This window comes from Triturus cristatus, chromosome 6, assembly GCF_964204655.1.
Source record: "Triturus cristatus chromosome 6, aTriCri1.1, whole genome shotgun sequence".
Taxonomy (NCBI): Eukaryota; Metazoa; Chordata; class Amphibia; order Caudata; family Salamandridae; genus Triturus; species Triturus cristatus.
This window is the reverse complement of record NC_140589.1, coordinates 1,509,619,339-1,509,637,237: the sequence shown is the minus strand read 5'-3', so window position 1 is coordinate 1,509,637,237 and position 17,899 is coordinate 1,509,619,339.

Below are 17,899 nucleotides of genomic sequence, written 5' to 3'. Positions count from 1 at the left end.
CATATCCTGACAAACGAGCACTCGTAAGATGCTGCGTTTTTGTCCCATTTAGCAAGGTATCCACTGCATGTGGCACCATAACAATGAGAGTATTATCTAGCACCACTCCAGCCGACGGACGAATAGAAATTGCTGCTGCTGCTGTCGCTTTAAGACAACTAGGCAATGCTTTAGCTACTGGATCTAACGTAGCCGAAAAATAGGCACATGGTCGCTGTTTATCTCCAAATCGCTGCGTTAAGACTGACAACGCACAACCCTCTCTTTCATGAACATAGAGCGTGAAGGGCTTATTGAAATCAGGAGTACCTAATACAGGAGCAGAGCACAGAGCGGCACGTAAGTCAGAAAAATTCTTCTGACATTCGTCAATCCATGGAAGGGGCTGAGGTGTATCTTTCAAAGTAAGTGCCAACAAAGGTTTGGCCAACAAAGAAAAGTTCGGAATCCACTGCCTACAATAAGAAGTAATGCCCAGAAAGGCACGCACCTCTCTTTGTGTGGATGGCACAGACATTTGCGCAATTGCTTGAATACGTTCTGGGGTTAATCGCCTACCCTCCTTTGATAAGAGATGACCCAAGTAGGTAACCTCTCGGCAGACATATTGTAGCTTAGAAGGTGAAACCTTATGATTAAGATCGGACAAGTGACGCAACAATGCAACAGTCACATTCTTACATATATCCTCTGAATCAGCAGCGATTAACAAGTCGTCCATGTACTGAATAAGAGTAGCACCAGACGACAAAGGAAAAGCATCAAGATGACATTTCAGAGCTTGACTATAAATAGAGGGACTTTCACAATAGCCTTGAGGTGCGCTCTTGAACCGGAAGCTTCGGCCTCCAAGAGAGAAGCCAAAAATATCCCTACTCTCTTCGAATGGGAATACTAAAGAAGGCATTTTTCAGATCGATAACAGAAAACCAAACCACTGTGGAAGGTATCATCGTCAACAGAGCAGTGATATCTGGGACAACAGGCAACTGCGGTAACACAATTTTGTTTACCTCCGGAAGATCAATTACAAAGCGATAAACAGGAGGCTGAGAAGGATCAGTGCGTTTAAGAACAGGAAGAATAGGGCTATTACATATGTTTCCTCTCGTTTCCTCAACCACACCCTTCTGTATCAAATCATGAATGATTTCCAAAAGCGCTCTTTCACCTTCATTGGAAATTCTATATTGAGGAACGCGTGGCAATTCAGCATTGGGCTTGAGAGTAACAATATAAGGTGGAATCTCAAGACAACCAACATCATTTGGACCCGTAGCCCAAAGCGTTGCAGGAAGAGAGAGCAATTCAGGTGGAAATTGATATTTAGACAAATACATTGGAGAAGTCAATTTCTGTCCCAAAGTAAGATATACACCAGAAGGAGAACAGTATATCGTGGCATGCATTCTTTTCAATAAGTCCAAGCCCAACAGATTCTCGCCGCAACCATTTGTTAAGAGAAGCGGAGATTCCAAATCATAAGGGCCAATTGAAATAGGCAAAGGGCAAGAGACTGGATTACGAACTGGGGCACCAGAAAATCCTACAGATACATTCATTAAGCCAGACAAAGGTGCCCCAGGGAGTTTAGAATGAATGATAGAACTTCTCATCGCACCAGTATCTAAAAGAAATGGCTCTGAAACACCCATTGTAGCGACATTAACATAAGGTCCATTCTGATCTACTGGAATCGACACAACTCCCTTACTTTGCCCATGGCTGTCCTAGTTAGCATGAAGACTTTCATTCTCGCCTTCAACATAATGATCCTCATTGTAATACTGTGTAGACCTAGCATTTTGCTGATCAAAGTAGTCCACGGAATTTGGAGGAGGAAGGGAACACTGTTCTTGGGTCAACATACCTCGACCTCTACCTCTGTTTGCTGACTGGAGGTCACCACGACCGCGTGGAGCAGATAATGCTCCACTACGCTGTAATAAAACCGGGCAACTATTCTTAAAATGACCTTCCTCCCTACAATAGGCACATTGATTAGGACCTAACAAAGGTCGCGGAATATATGGCTCAGGCTTTTGATACACCCTCTGAAACTGCGGAGGCTGTTGAAACTGGGGCTGAGCATAACGAGGAGGATAAGCCTGTTGCAAGAGAACCTTAGTTTTCAATTATTTAGTCTTTTTCTCTTGTTTTTCTTTTTCTTCTTTATCTCTATTTTCATAATATTGAGCAGTAGCCAATATCTGGGCAGAAGAAGAAACAGCCCATGAACTCTCAGAGTCTTTCAACTTGTGTGACAGCTCGGGAAGCAAATTAAATACAAACTTATCTACAAATAATCGCTGTCCACCTTCTGTAGTCATATCCTGACCACTGTGATCAATGAATGTCTCCTCGAAACGAGTCAAGAAATCGGAGACACTGTCATCTTTCTTCTGTTTACACGCAGCTAGTTTATCCCAATTAACTCTCAAGGCAGGTATCATCGTTTTCATTACTGTAATAATACTACCAGGGAGTTCTGAAATCAAAGCATCAGGCTTCGCACCACCCACTTGAGCTGCATCCGCAGCAGTTATAGCAGTCCAATCACCACCTAATGCTTGAGCGTGATCCTCTCTACGAATCCTAGCCCATAACGCTTGTGGGACTACATTTCCCATCAACATATCAATATCGGCTAGATTCATAATACAGGCATCAACGGTCTGTGACAATTTTTTATAATAACCCGCAGGGTTCTTACGAGGATCCGGTAAAGACTGTTTAAGAGCCAAAACTTCAGATCTCTTCCAAGGAACATGTACCCATATACGCTGGAAGTGAGCAGGAACAGCTGGATTAGGACCCTGGGCTGCAACCGCTTCCTTCCACACTGGAGGAACCTCTCTCATTGGGTAATTTTTCAGTATCAACCTAACCAAAGGATCGGAGTCAAGGAAAGTCTGAGAAGACAACAAGGATCTAAAGGTAACAAGTGTCCTTACAGCGTTCTCAACCTTAGAACCCACAATGAGTCCTTTATCGAAGTCAGCCTGAACACCTAACAGACCCTGAGGAACCGCACCCAAATTAATAATTTCCCATTCTTTAACGAGAGTATCACACATAACATTGAAAACATATCTCTGCGTAGGCGCATTCCATTGTGAAAAGGTGGACATAATGTCGGGCACACTATATTGGGGACCCCTCTCGATCCATTTGTGAGCGAGAGAGTCCAACCTTTCTCGTTCTTCGGAAGCTGGGAACTGACTACGGGACTGTGTTCGAGCAAAAAGCCGGAGACATATTTAAAGCCTCAAAGAAAGGAGATAAAAGACCAGAGACAGTATCTGTGAGTCGCTTACGCACAGACGGAGAATTGGACATAAGAATAGGGGACAAGGTATTAGGCGAACTAACTGAAGGGGAACCAGTAATTACCGGAGGAGCAGAAGGAGATCGAAGTTCAGAAGATGAAGGCAAAGGAGTCAAAGGCAAAGCTGGTAAGGGCAATGCTTGAAGAGGCAAATGTGGAAGAGCCGGATCAGGCAGAGGCGCAACTGGCGGCTGAACAGGCTGTAACAACGGGGGTGCATTAGCACCTTGTACATAGGGCGGAGGCAATCTCAATAAGTGAGACATTAAGGGATCTTCCTCTAAGTCTTTTCTTTTATCAGAGGGGGAAGCAGGCAACACCGGATAGCATTTATCTATCGCCATACGATGCTGTCTCTCTGAAATTTCCATCGCAGTATCAACTTCATTATCTTTAAATTGCTGAGCAGCCTGTATAATCGTCATACCCTGTGCTATCCTATCTCGTTTTGCTTGCTTCATTTCTCTCTGTTTGGCTTCCTTACGCCAAAGGCGGAAAGAGTCAAACATTGCCGGCCGGGCTTTTCTTTTAAATAAAATCGCTTCCAAATTATCTAATATGTCAGGCTCAAAACTACCATTTTCTGGCCACTTTAAAACACCATCATTCTTCGTGTATCGGATCCATTTCTCTTTAAAGGCAATGGGGCCAACACCATGTTTAGAATAGAGCTCATAAGTGGGAGTTCCAACCGAAGGAATCGGACAAGAGTCCTCCAGCCGGGAATCCCTATTACAACCAAGGCAACAAAGTTTCCTAAACTTAGTCAGACCAGGCATCATTATTTCACTGGACTGTTCACAAACATCAAGGGGGTAAAATTAATTAACACAGCACAAATGTACTACTACTTACCCCTCGGCTTCGGTTATTGCAATACCCGAATCAAAGACCCAAAGAACCAAAGAACCAAAGAACCATGTGGGAGCGACCCACCAATACCCACCAATACTTAACTAAGATGTCTTCTTACACCAACAGAGGCCCGTCTATCGTCTCGCGTTACCATGCATCACCAAAAGAGGGCCAAGGCAGGGCGACAGTCAGGACAGCAGTCATCAGTAGCTGTCAGGAAGGAGTAAACACGCTGCAAAAGACCTTCGGACCACTTTCGACATACAGAGGTCGCTTGACATGGTTCGCAATTCCTCCAGAATTTTCTTGCGGGGTTCCTCACGACCTTCAGGCAGAACCACTACCTCTGAAACCGCCCCACATTGGGCGCCAGTTGAAGAACCAGAACCTTATGGGCCTGGCGGCGCAGGGTACGCCTTAATCTCCTGGGTTCTCCTGCTTTAGCTAACAGAGACACGGGGACACTCTGTAGGCGTAAAAGATCAGATTTGTTAGCTGCAGCTAGTACAGTTGTCCTAGAAGTACACACGGTATGTTCTCAGGAGACTGCCCCTTCACTCCATGGCGCACAATCTTTTATAGTATATAGATGACATATAGATTAACCAAAAACACACCCAATACATACACAAAGAGCCAATAAGGAAAGTTCAAAAACAAGACATAGTCAATAGAGAGAGTTTAAAAACAAGATATCAAGTAACTCGAAGAAGCCTCTCCTCCAACTGTGCTTGTCACCCCTCCCCACAGGTTAATGTATTAACGTATCTATAACTGACTTGCAGATGGCAAGATACATTTGTGTGTTTTGGAGGACAGTTGTGAAACGAGAGAATACGAGCAGAGGACAGCGAAGGCCAGAAGATAAGATAAAGTCAGAAGTGAATAGCGTGAACCAACAGATAGTTGAGACATGGATTAGGAAAACCAGACAGGGATTAGTGTACTCGGCCAGTTCCTGACAGCAGTTTTGTAAACAGAGGCAGAAGGCTATTTTGCCACGATACTGCAGAAAAAGCAGAAAAGACTTCGTTTGTCGTGCTGCCTGAGTGAGGGCAACACAAAATGGAGGCAGAGCACAAAATGGCGGGTCAATGCGATCGAGATCGAAAATCGAATTTCCTCAAGGGCTGACCTCGGCTGGATGGATTGATAACCGGCTACAGGCTCATCCATTAGCAGCTGTCACTGGGTGCCAGGCACCAGGCTGCACCAAGGAGGGAAGGCAGCTAGGGGGAAGGGGCTTCAGAGACATGTGGTCAGAGACCCTGGACGATGCCATTTTGAACAAGCCCAGAGGCTGGACAAGAAGGAGGGGGCAGGGGCAGGGAAGTGATGTGTCGCTGTTTGATAGGACCAACAGAGACTTTCTGCCATCCCCCTACTCAACTTTTAAAAAGTGCTTGCACAGGAAGAGAAGCTCTCTGGGGTGTGGTCTGCTGAGGCTGAAGGTGCTGGAGCCTGGCGCAATGGGAAGTTGGAAGGAGAGACCCCCTGACTGCCCCCAGGACCCTATCAGCAACAGAAGAAGAGCCCAGGACCCGTGCGCAGAAGCAGTGGCCCCTGCGCAGGGAGAAGAGAGGCCAAGGAGTAGAGCCAGGTGAAAGGCTGGCGCAGGGAGTCAGTGAAGACAGCTCCTTGCTGAATCCACTCTCTTGGAGACCCGGAGGGTGAAGGAGAGTGCTCCCAGTGTCTGAGCTGCACCACCGGGAGCAAGAAGACGCAGAAATGGGGCAGATTGGACCCCCAGGGGCTGAGATATGGCCCCTGTAAGGTAGGCGACCTTTGACCCCTAAGAAGACCGACGACAAAGCGCTGGGGCTCTGCCGCCGGTCTCAGAGATGCCCCCGGGGTGTGTCAGGTCCCGGGGGCTGCCCCCAAAGAGAAGTCAAGCCAGGGGGACGCCGTTGCGCTCCCCCGTGAAGGTGACCAAAAGGGGGCCGTCGCACTCCCCCTTGGTCCAGAAGGACCTGCTGGATTCCGAGCGTCTGCCCGCCGGAGCAGGGAGACCTGAAGACAGGAGCCGGCTTCCGCGGCCGCACAGAAGAGTGCTGGCTGGGCAGGGAGCCGGCAGGGGCAGCCGGGGGTGGGCTCCCCAGGCTGCCTTCAATTGAAGGGGCATCGGGGGCCCCGGGTGAAACTGGGACCCCCAGAAGATTGAAGGAGGTGCAAGGGGCCCAGGTGGGACCGGGCCCCAGAAAACCAAAGGAGCGGCCGGGGGTGGGCTCCCCGAGTGGCCTACCATCACCTGGTGGTCTGGGTGGGACCGGGCCCCCCACCGAAGCGGGAAGATGCAGCGAAGCCGCCAGCGCCACCAGCGCTGCTCTCCCCGACACAGCGGGAGAGCCGCTCATCGATTATTCATGAAGAGGAGAGAATCGCCCCATAATGCCCTGCAGGTCCGGACCGGCCTGTAGGGAAAATCAGCTGCTCCTCTGCTCGCGGTGGCCCCAGGAGGACGGGGTCACCACCATATGTGTGCAAAGGTGCTGGGGGAGCTGCTGGTCTCCCCCAACACAAAAAAGAGTTCCACCCTAAGACTCATGGGGACTTGGAAAGAATAACCCCTCAAGGGCTCAGCAAGCATTTAACACCTTCTGGGCTGGACCTTTTGTTCTACAGCGGAAGGTGAATGAAGAGGTGCATCAAGGAGTGAAGGGCTGATTTAGGGATGCCTGGAGCAGAGCATCCCCTGGAGGTGGAGAGGTGTAATTGCACCAGAAATGCATTTAATCTGGTTATTTCTTTTTAGGTGGACTGAAAGTCACATGTGTAAAGTGAAGTACATGTGTAAGGTGATGTTAAGCTAAATGGAGTTATGTTGCTGGACCTTCCTGCTAGGGGGTCTGGCTGTATTTACGTAATCCCATGCTTTTACCTGTGATTCCTTTTAAAGTGAAGAGGCGCACTGCAGGAGAAATGTGGGGTTATGTTGCCAGGCAGTCCTGCTAGGGTGTCTGGCTGTATATGCGTAATCCTGTGATTTCATCTGTGATGCCTTTAGGGGCTGTAATTGCAATGCATTCAAATGATCAACCAAGGTGATGAGTACTGTCATTCCAAAGTGTGCGTAAACATGGATTCTTGCTGCTGCGCTTAGGTGAAGACCCCAGACTGCTAGCCCTTAAGATATAGAGGTGCATACTTGGTGGTCAGTAGGAGATGCTCAGTCAGGGTCATGTGTCACCAAGGCAGGTGTACCCATTTTTAATGCTTGTTGAGGTTATGGGGTGGGTCGCCACTGGGATGGTGCCAGTGCGCAGGTCCCTTGCCCCAGGTTATGATCAACTAATTGCACTGGGGGCAAGCTGATGTGCATACATGGGAGTGGTGGTACTAGACCCCACCCCCCTGCGGGAGGGCTGGAGATTTTGTGCAATGTCACAATGTAATTCCAGCAGCTTATGTATATTTGTAAATTTGTGCATAGTATTGAGTATTGTGTGTGTTTAATAAATGCACTCTTACTTTATAGAACAAAGTACAGACTGGACAATCAATTATTGAGTGTTATTTTTGCGCACCTGCCAATGGCGATTACTAGCCCACACCACCTCCTTTGAGTAAGCCTCAGAATGCTCTGCAACGCTACCCTCTGAGAGTCAGGCGCTGCAATTGGGTGTTTGGTTCCCAGTGAAGGACAAATGTAGTCATGTTATTTGTATAGGTCTCACAGATGCTGCCTCGTTTCCAACACTTTGACAATATACTGCAATTTTAGTTTATTGAACTTGACGCATACTAATCATGTATGTTCATACTTTTATGATATAATATCCAAACTGTGACCCTAATGACTTCTAATCTGACATTGATCTTGAGCAAACCCAATTTCAAGGCCCTCTCATAAAAAAACGCAGTTTCATAATCATGCACAAAGAAGAACTAGGGTGACATTCAAGGAGCTACTAATTTCACAGGATATTAAGGATGTTTTTTCAGGCCCATCTGGTTCATAACCTCTGCTGCAGATTGTGGAAGTGAAGACCAAATTGCTGGTCCACTGGATTATTGCAAATATTCAAAGTCACATTAAATGTCGTCTTGGTGTGTGACCCTAATAGGAATGGCACAAGACATGGTTGAGCAGGCAGAATCCTTGATTGTCTGCTAGAACTTTGTTTACATTCTCAGTATTTAATTTGATACAGTTAGTTAGGGAAAAGGAATTAAGATTACATCAGCCCATGTTGTCTGTCAAATCTCTTAGCAGCCACGTTGGCCTGGTGGTTCTTAGAAGTCAATATAATCAATTTTTCATCGACTACCCTTTTTTGCTCCACATTATTAATATTCTAGGAATAACTTTTATTTTACACTAATTCTCTAGTCTTTCCTCATTCATTCTGATAGTAATACCATTACTGCATTATATCTTTGCTTTGTGTGTTTGGCTGCTTTGTTTTTTATTAAGCAATTTGTGTCGATTTTATTCTGATTTGTAATCATCTAGAGAAATATTCAACCATTTTTTTCAGCTAAACAACCACTCAGGATCTGCTTATGTGAATCAAAGGGCTGTCAAGGCTTACTGTATTTTCAAGGCATAAGTAAAGTGTGCTGCTGCAACAGAATTATGACTTACTTGCCAACTCCTATTAATATAGATTTTCCATAATCGTGTTCATCTGGGTGACCTGGAGCTAAAAGGGAATTCATTTGACATTGTATGGAATGTAAGGCTTTAATGACTTCTAATCCACTCAAATTAGTTATGACTGAGCAGACTTCTGCAGCCAATTTTTCTCAAACAATAGTGTAGTCTGTTGTGTTGGCACAAATGGTAGAGAGAATAATGTTCCCATGATTAGTAGGTCAAGAAAAAGTGTGGCATGTGTTGTGGTCCAAGAGCATCAGATAGTAGTATTTTTGCAGGAACTTTAAGCTTATCTGTCAGCTAATTCGTACATGAATCAGGAGAACTCTAGTTTAAAAAAAAAAACTATTTTGAAGGTATGAATATTCTAGCATTACATTCATGGGATTATTTGTCTGGAATCAGAATGTACCCCCAAAGTTATCAGGGGTGCAATAAGATCTCTAGTGAAAGGCTATACTATGGGACTAAATAGGTTACCGGAAGAACTCCACATGGATGTTTCAGTCATACTGTCATACATTTTCTGAAAATGTCTACAGGAGGCTATGTTAACTTCTGAGTGATATATTTGTGATGGTTTTGAAGGATAGGCCTCCTTCAGACTGTAGTTTTTATTAGAAAATTTCTATTTTAATGTGGTTAAAATCTTTGGTCTAGACCTGGTAGGTCTAATAACTCTGTTAATGACTCTGGAGTAAGTGTCTTTTGTATAAGGAGAAGAAACAAAATTGCATTTCAGTTTTGACACATTACTACTCATTTGGTCTGAAGTGTTCCAGGAGCTTATGATGATGGTCTTTAGACAGGCATAGAAGGTATTTGATTGTGTTGCCAGGGTCCTTCTGTTGCAAATCAAGAAGAAAGTGAAACCTTAATTTTAAATACATTAAATGGGAGTATATTTTGAATAATAACATGTTTGCAAAGATTAGTTACAATAGAATCAATTACAAATGACTCAAAATATGGTGGGGGGCCAGGGAGGGCTTTTGTGTCTCCCTCTCTTCATGCACCACATATGGAAATGCTCTTTAAAAGATTAATGCTCTGTGAAGGTATTACCCCTATTCAGATTAATAGGGTATATGCCAGTGCTGCTACAATACATAGTCCCAGCTTCACCCATGTTATTCCTTGTACTTAATCTGTTGCTACATGGTCTGAGTGAATCCTGAGTTACCCACCAAATTCAGAGGAGAGTCATATTCTCCTTGCAGTGGGCTCCATTTTGAGAGTGTACCTCGTAGATGCTGTTAAATGTTAGAGAGACTCCTAATCATGATTTTAAGGGACCAATGTGCTCATAGCTAATCACCTATTAGCTTCCCTACATATTTGAGTAAGCACATTACATTAAAATGATACATGTGCCTAATCTATTGCAAGAGTTTCCCAACCTGTTGATAAGCATACCCACATTTATTCAAGAGATTATATGCAGACAATTGAAACTTTATCTCTTTCCAAAAGCCAATTTCATTTGTGGCTTCCCTTGAATAGGAGGTGTGATATTTTCTGATTTTCATTTATCGTTGTGGGAGTCATGTGGCTATGCTCAGTTTATCTGTATGAAGGTCCACTTAATACCATTTCATGTTCTGAATTTTGTTTTCAACTATGTGATGTGAGAACCCAGCCAAATTTGTAGCAGTAGGTTTTTCGAATCATTCTTATTGAAAACACTTTTTCATTTTATCAGGAGTTGCCCCAAATTGCGAGGGATTTGAAAACAACCTGGCTACATGGAGCCTTTGCTATCTTGGACCATCTCATACTCACCGCAGTCTTCTACAATGGGAACTTTAGGATATGAAACCAACATAACTGTGGCAACTTACAGAGCTCTTTAACGAAACCAAATTCAAAGCTTTCTTACAACTGTCATCTGAAGTTAGCATCAACGTGTGGTAAATATTTCATTACCGGTACTATTTTTTATGCGGTAAAGTCAAGTAAGAATAACTCAGTAAATATAAGAGGCAGAATCCGTGGTATTAGAGGTTTTAAAAGGCTTTATTCCTATACAAAGGAATACAATTCGAATTGTAGGCTTTCTATTCCATCACCACGAAAGTTCAGGAAGGAAGGGGCATATATTATTGACAGGTAATCACTTTTATAAGAATTACATTATAGTGTAACAGATGCAGGAGGCGTAACAGTTGATAAGAGAGATAAAAGGTGCATACGTAACTAACAAAGGCGTATACATGGGTGGAACTAAAATACGTCATTAAACATGATGTCACAAGTGGGTGGATCCATAAAAAGAATCCTGCAATGTCAGCAGAAATATTTGGCAGAGATGCGCGCGCAGCCGCATGACGTGTGATTGACGTGCAACTAGAGGGTGAAGGAGACTTGACATTTAGCTCTACATGTGGAGACAGAAGTCTGGGGTTATGTCAACCTAATCCCAAATCATATCTAATATCCTATGTTTAAAGAACTGTGTTATCCAAAAGGAAAGGTCTCTAGGATAGAATCTATTCTATACTGACTGTTAGTGCGTGTACAAGCGTCTAAGTGTCTACATGAGATGCGAGGGGGTAGGAATATTCCATGGTAACGAAGCTATGAATTACTTGCATGAGGACAGCGAGGCCTGGCCCCTTTGCACGGTAGCTGAAGGAATGTTTACCTAAACTGCTAGACAGGAATGCATCGGATGAGGAGCGAAGTAGATAATCTTGAAGGTGAAATACAGTTTTTGGCAGGCAATATGCTGGATCAGGCACCGTTAGCCGCGCAGGGAGTAGGACAAAGTTCATGGATACAAATGCAGGCTCAGACTGGAGCTTTCAGAGGCAGAAGGCAGGAAAAGGCTTGATGACAGAATTCTGGGCCTACTCGCCTGAATCTGTAAAATGTGGAAAGTGAACCACATAAAGTCGGTGGCCTTTCATATTTAGGAATGGAATATCTGACCCATTCATGGCGGATCTGAAAGAGGACATGTTGACGGTGGACGCACATGTATTTGCGTCTTCAAAACTGGAACTGGAGGGAACATACATGTACTTATAGCATGCACATGGAGCCGTTGGGGTCTACGATAGGGGACATAACTGATCACAAAATTCATATTTCCTCATTCCCTCCTTGTCCCCTACGGACCCTCAGGAGATATCGATCTTCATCAATCCATCGATCTGTTCATATAGCATCATTTGTTCTTCTTTCTTCTTCCGGGATCTTGAACGAAAACGTGGATGTGGGATACACGATGTGGCACACAGACCACAAATCGCTGGCCCACATTGTAGACATAAGCAGCAACTGAATAGTATGAGAAAGCCAATACCTAGGAAGGATAGGATTCTCCATCCCCAGGCTGACAACACGCCCCAGAACCAACCGGACCAAGTCCAGGTGCCTGGACTCTGGTGTATCTCGCTTATAATCTTATGAAGGCGGGTTATGGCTTTATATACTGACGGTGAATTTTCTGGTATGAAAATGCAGCAACTTGATCCGATGACCCTACAAGCTCCGCCCCTATCGGCCAGGATGACGTCAAGGACAAGACGATTTTGAAGCACAACAATCCGCATAGCAGACTGCTCTTCTGTTAAATTGCCTAAGGCGGAAATAGTTTCGTTCACTACTGCTTCAAGGGTTCTGGTTAATCTACGTATCAGCTTACTATTAGTGACTGTACCTATATAGGGAAAGAATCCTTTATTGAAATCTGTGTATTTTTCCCATGCTGTTTCAGTGTAATCGACAATTGGGAGATCTCTCTGCTGTCTATTGTGTACTAAATGAGTATTTCTATGATAGTCAGGCGGGGCTAGGAAAACAGGTGGCAGAAGGAATGCTATGTAACAGGTACCATCCCAATCTAGAGGGTAGACATATATATGCGGTCTGGCCACATATGAAGTAGGAATGATGGGAAGCTCTAAATGTAGACTTGCCTTGATCACTGAATTTTATTACAGTGTTGCATTTACTATGGCCCATGTGTATAGAACCATTCTTTCTTACACATAATTCCCCTTTTACTGGGAATACTGACATGGCAGGCAAGATTGGTGTAGCTTCAGATTCAACGTTCAGGATCATGAGGTTAAGTGTAAAATTACCTAATCCATATACTTCATTTTCTAGATTAGTTCCTGTTGTTTTGGGGAGTCCCTCCTTGTTAGGGTAGCAGACTTTAAGCAAAACTAGGTTCAGGTTTCCCCACACCCAGTTGTCTTGGTAAACTGCGGAATTTGAATCTAGGGAATTAATCAAACTAAACCATGCTCCACAGGAGCCATTGTGTGTGAACGGATAGGGAAAGAGGGGCAAAACTCCCTTATAGTTTTGATAGGGAGGGAGTCGGCCACATATCCAACAATTTGTGGCATTGCTGGTCTGATGGGAATGATGTAACATACTAATAAATGTGTTGTTGCGCAGCGCAAATCTATAGGACAATTCATGCGGAGGTAATTCGCTAAAAGAATGTTCTGCAGTTACATTGTAAGCACGCTTAAGAATAGGGTAATACATATGCAATAGTATGCTGAAAATAATGATCAGAAGACTTAGAAAAAACAAAATTAATAATGTTTCTGTGCAGTGACTACGAAGTGATTTACAATACGCATGCTTCTTAAGCTGTATCTGTTGATTTCTTTCTCTATTCCGGTCTAGAGGATACATGTCAGAGACAAATTCAACCGATTCACCTTGGAGAGGACTTAAACAATCAAATTGTCTGACTTGCTAGACCTCAATTTCAGTTTGTACAGTTCTGGTTTTGATTGCTCAACCAAGGGGAGCTTTGAGTCTGTCTGTGAGGGAATACAAGGTTGAGTATTGACACTGGATGGTAGTCCATAAAATTTCTTGATATGACTTGAGTGCAATCACCCTTTGCGACCCTCAATCTTCACGGCAGTCCTTGTAGTCAGTAGAACCAACTTAGGCGACTTCCACCTAGGATCCAGTTGGGTCTTCCGGTCGAAATTCCTGACCAAAACCAGGTCACCAGGAACCACGTCATGGGGCTTCACCTCAGTATTATCGGGAAAAGCTGCGGCTACCTGTGAACGACAAGATTGTAGTGCAGACATCAAGGAAGCAGGGTAATCTGTCAGCATATTACAGTCAACATCAGTTATTTTGCGAGGTATAGGCGTCCCCCACATATTTGGTGGTCTACCGAAGATCACCTCGTACGGGGATAGCCCTGTTCGAGAATGTGCTACCATTCTCATGTAAAAGAGTGCAACTGGTAAGGCTACTATCCAATCGACACCTTTTTCCCTACATATTTTGGACAATCTAATTTTCAGAGTTTGATTATGGCGTTCCACGAGACCTGCGGCCTCGGGATGCTGGACACAGTGGAATTTCCATTGGTAGCCTAACAAAAGGGAAACGTGTTTCATTAGTTTCGGATGAGAACGGCTGGCCGTTATCTGAGTAGACAACACGTGGTAAACCGTACCGTGGGAAGAATTCTCGAACTAACTGTTTGGCAGTAGTCGGGGCGGTGTAATCTGAAACCGGGTATGCTTCTGTCCAACGGGAAAGAGCACAGACAACTACGAGAACATATTTGAATCCTCGACATCGTTCCATCTGGATATAATCCATCTGGAGGACTTCAAAAGCATGATCGGGAGGTTGAAATCCACCCTGCTCTACGGGGATGCTTTTACCTGGATTAAACTGACAACATATCATACAGGTACGAACTTTTTGTTTAGCTGCTGCTCGCAAGTGTTTGTTGAACCAAATGTGTTGAATGCTGTCTAGCATAGCTTTTTCTCCTAGGTGCGCTGGACTATGTATTGTGTTAATGATGACTTGAACCATAGAGTCGGGAAGAAACCATATAGATTTTTCCTTCGTCATCCATCCTTGATCCGTTTGGATCCCTCCTAATTCAGTCCATTTCTTTATTTCTTCTGGTGTAGCATGTGTCTGTATGTCAATTACATCAAGGGCGGGATCCTTAACTGTCATGCAATGTGTTAATGTCTGAACTGTTGTCTTTGTCATGTCAGTTGTGAGAGTCTGATTCTGAGCAGTCTGTTTAGCTGTTCTGTCAGCTAGGTCATTACCCTGAGAAATGATATCGGTAACTTTTGTATGGGCTTTGCATTTCATAATCGATATTGCAGTAGGTAGATGAATCGCGTCTAATAGGGCTTGAATGAGGGGTCCGTGTTGGATGTGGGCACCGTGAGAAGTTAAATAACCTCTCTCTCGCCACAGTACGCCGAAGTCATGGACGACTCCGAATGCATAACGTGAATCTGTGTATATGTTGACTTTCTTATCTTTGGCTTGAATACAGGCTTGTGTCAGAGCGATGAGCTCTGCTGCTTGAGCTGACAAAGTGTTAATACGATTTGTTTCAATGACTTCAGTGTCTGTTGTGACTGCGTAAGCGGCCACTAACTCTCCTGTACTTGTTCTCATACATGACCCATCTACATACAATGTCAAGTCTGGATCTGACAAAGGGATATCTGTCAAGTCTTGTCTGGGTTTCGTCGTGATAGTAATGACTTCGACACAATCATGTGCCAATGGATCTGTTCCGCCCACTGGTAACAGTGTGGCAGGGTTTAACGTATTACAGCGTCTGATTTCTATGTGTGGCTGAAATAATGTCAATTCGTAACCGGTGAGTCTCGCTATAGTCAAGTGTTGTGTTTGTGTGCGGTTCAAAAGAACCTCTACTGCATGTGGTACTTGTACTGTCAATTGATGTCCTAACACTATGGCATCGCTTTGTCTGATTGCTAAAGCTGTTGCTGCCACCGATTTCAGGCACGCAGGAAGAGCCTGAGCTACTGGATCTAATGTACTAGAGAAATAAGCACATGGTTTGTGTGATCCTGCTTGTTCCTGAGTGAGTACTGACAAGGCAGTACCTTCGCGTTCTGTAACAAAGAGTGTAAACTGTTTACTGTAACATGGTGTTGCTAAGACAGGTGCTTGACATAAAGCTTTCTTTAAGCTTTCAAAGGCGTGTGTATGTTCTTGAGTCCAAGGGAGGACAGTCGATGTGGCTGCCTCCTGTGTTGTCAACTGGATGAGTGGTTTTGCTAGAAATGCATATTGAGGGATCCACTGCCTACAGTATGAAGTGAGGCCTATGAATGCCCGCACCTCCTTTTGTGTCTTGGGTGGTGGCATGTTAGCGATTAACTGGATGCGGTCGGGTGTAAGCTGCCTTCCCTCCTTGGACAGCGAGTGCCCAAGGTAAACAACTCGCTGGACACAGAATTGCAGCTTAGAAGGGGACACCTTGTGCCCCTTGTCAGCCAAAAATTTTAAAACCGTCAGTGACGCTTTTTCACATTCAGGTTCGCTTCGGGCGGTGATCAGCAGATCATCGACATATTGAAGCAAGGCAGTGTTAACTGGCATGTGGATACTGTCAAGTTCTCGTTTCAGTGCTTGGCTATAGATGCTAGGGCTTTCTGTAAATCCTTGAGGTGCGCGTGTGAATTTAAAACTTCGTCCATTTAAACTGAACCCGAACAAGTATTGACTTTCCGGATCGATTGGGACGCTAAAGAAAGCATTTTTGAGGTCGATTACAGTGAAGAACGTTGCTTCTGAGTCAATAGCTGTTAGTAATGAAGAGATATCTGGGACCACAGGGTATTGTGGTACAATACATTTATTTAATTCGCGCAGATCAATAACTAATCGATATACTGGTGGTGCTTTTGGATCCGTTCTTTTAAGAATCGGAATTATCGGGGAATTACATACATTGGAGTCGGTTTCGACAACCACTCCTTGTGCAATGAGCTCGTCAATGATTTGCAGCAAAGCCACAACAGCATTGGGTGGTAACTTGTATTGTCGTATTCGTGGTAGTATTACTCCTGTTTTTAGTGTGACACAATATGGTGTAATATTCATGCAACCAACATCAGTGGGGCCTTGTGCCCATAAATGTGTAGGTAAATTCTGCAGTCGGTGATCCATGTCTCTGGACACGTAGTGACCTTTGAAGTCACGTAGAAATAGTCGTACTCCTTCCGGAGAACAACATATTATAGCTCCTAGAGCTTTCAATGTTTTTATACCTAACAAGTTTTCTGGACATGATTTAGTAAGCAATAAATCTGTAGTACGTGTCAATGGACCAATCGTGAGTGGAAGAGGTTGTGTTACGTCATTTATTATAGGTTTTCCTGAGAATCCAAGGGAAATATTTTGTGAGCCTGAGAGGGGTGCCCCTGGAACTTCACTGCGTCTTATAGTTGTTCTGCTTGCCCCTGTATCAAGTAAAAACTTTCTGTCTTCCCCTAATAGTTCACTATGTACATAAGGTCCCTCTTGGTCTACAGGAACCTCTATAAGGGGTAAGCCAAATTCCCTCCCTAGGCTATTTCATGTGTATCGCTGATAATCGGGATAATCTGCTTGTGCGTACTGATACATCTGTTGTGTTGTTGCCTGTGTTGCAGCAATAGGCTGCGCTTGTGGTGGTGCTACGGTCTGTTGTGGAGCTCTCTGTTGCGGAGCTAGTTGTTGCGGAGCTAACCTAGGTTGTGCATGCTGAGGGATTTGTTGTTGATTCTGATCCTGTCTAGGTGGACGTGGTCTCTCCTGGGTTCTACCTGTAGCAATATTATGTTTCAGGACTGGACAATCGTGTATATAATGACCTTGTTGTTTACAATAGTTGCATGTCCCTTTCGTAGGACCTGCGGAATTACCCTTTTGATGACCATCGGCTGGAACTGACTGTGCAACAAGCATTTTCATTTTTGTATCTTTCATACGTCTTTGTTCGTGTTCTTGTTCTTCTCTAATTCTATTGTGGTGATATTGTAACATCTGTAACATCTGTGACGGGGTATTACCTTGCCAGGTACTTTCGAATTTCAATACTCTATTCTTAACTTGTAGTAGAGAATTTTCAACTAATTTTGTCACAAACAGATGTGGATATGACTCACTACTGGCTTTTATACCACTATTTATACCAAAACATTTTTCAAATCGGGAATAGAAATCACTAGTGTCTTCATCTGGCTTTTGTTTACAGGCTGAGATTGCACCCCAGTCTTCCTTTTTCGTAGTTAATAAACGTGGCAGTACCTGTACTAGTAGTCCTGCTAGTGCTGTAGTCTTTTCCCCAA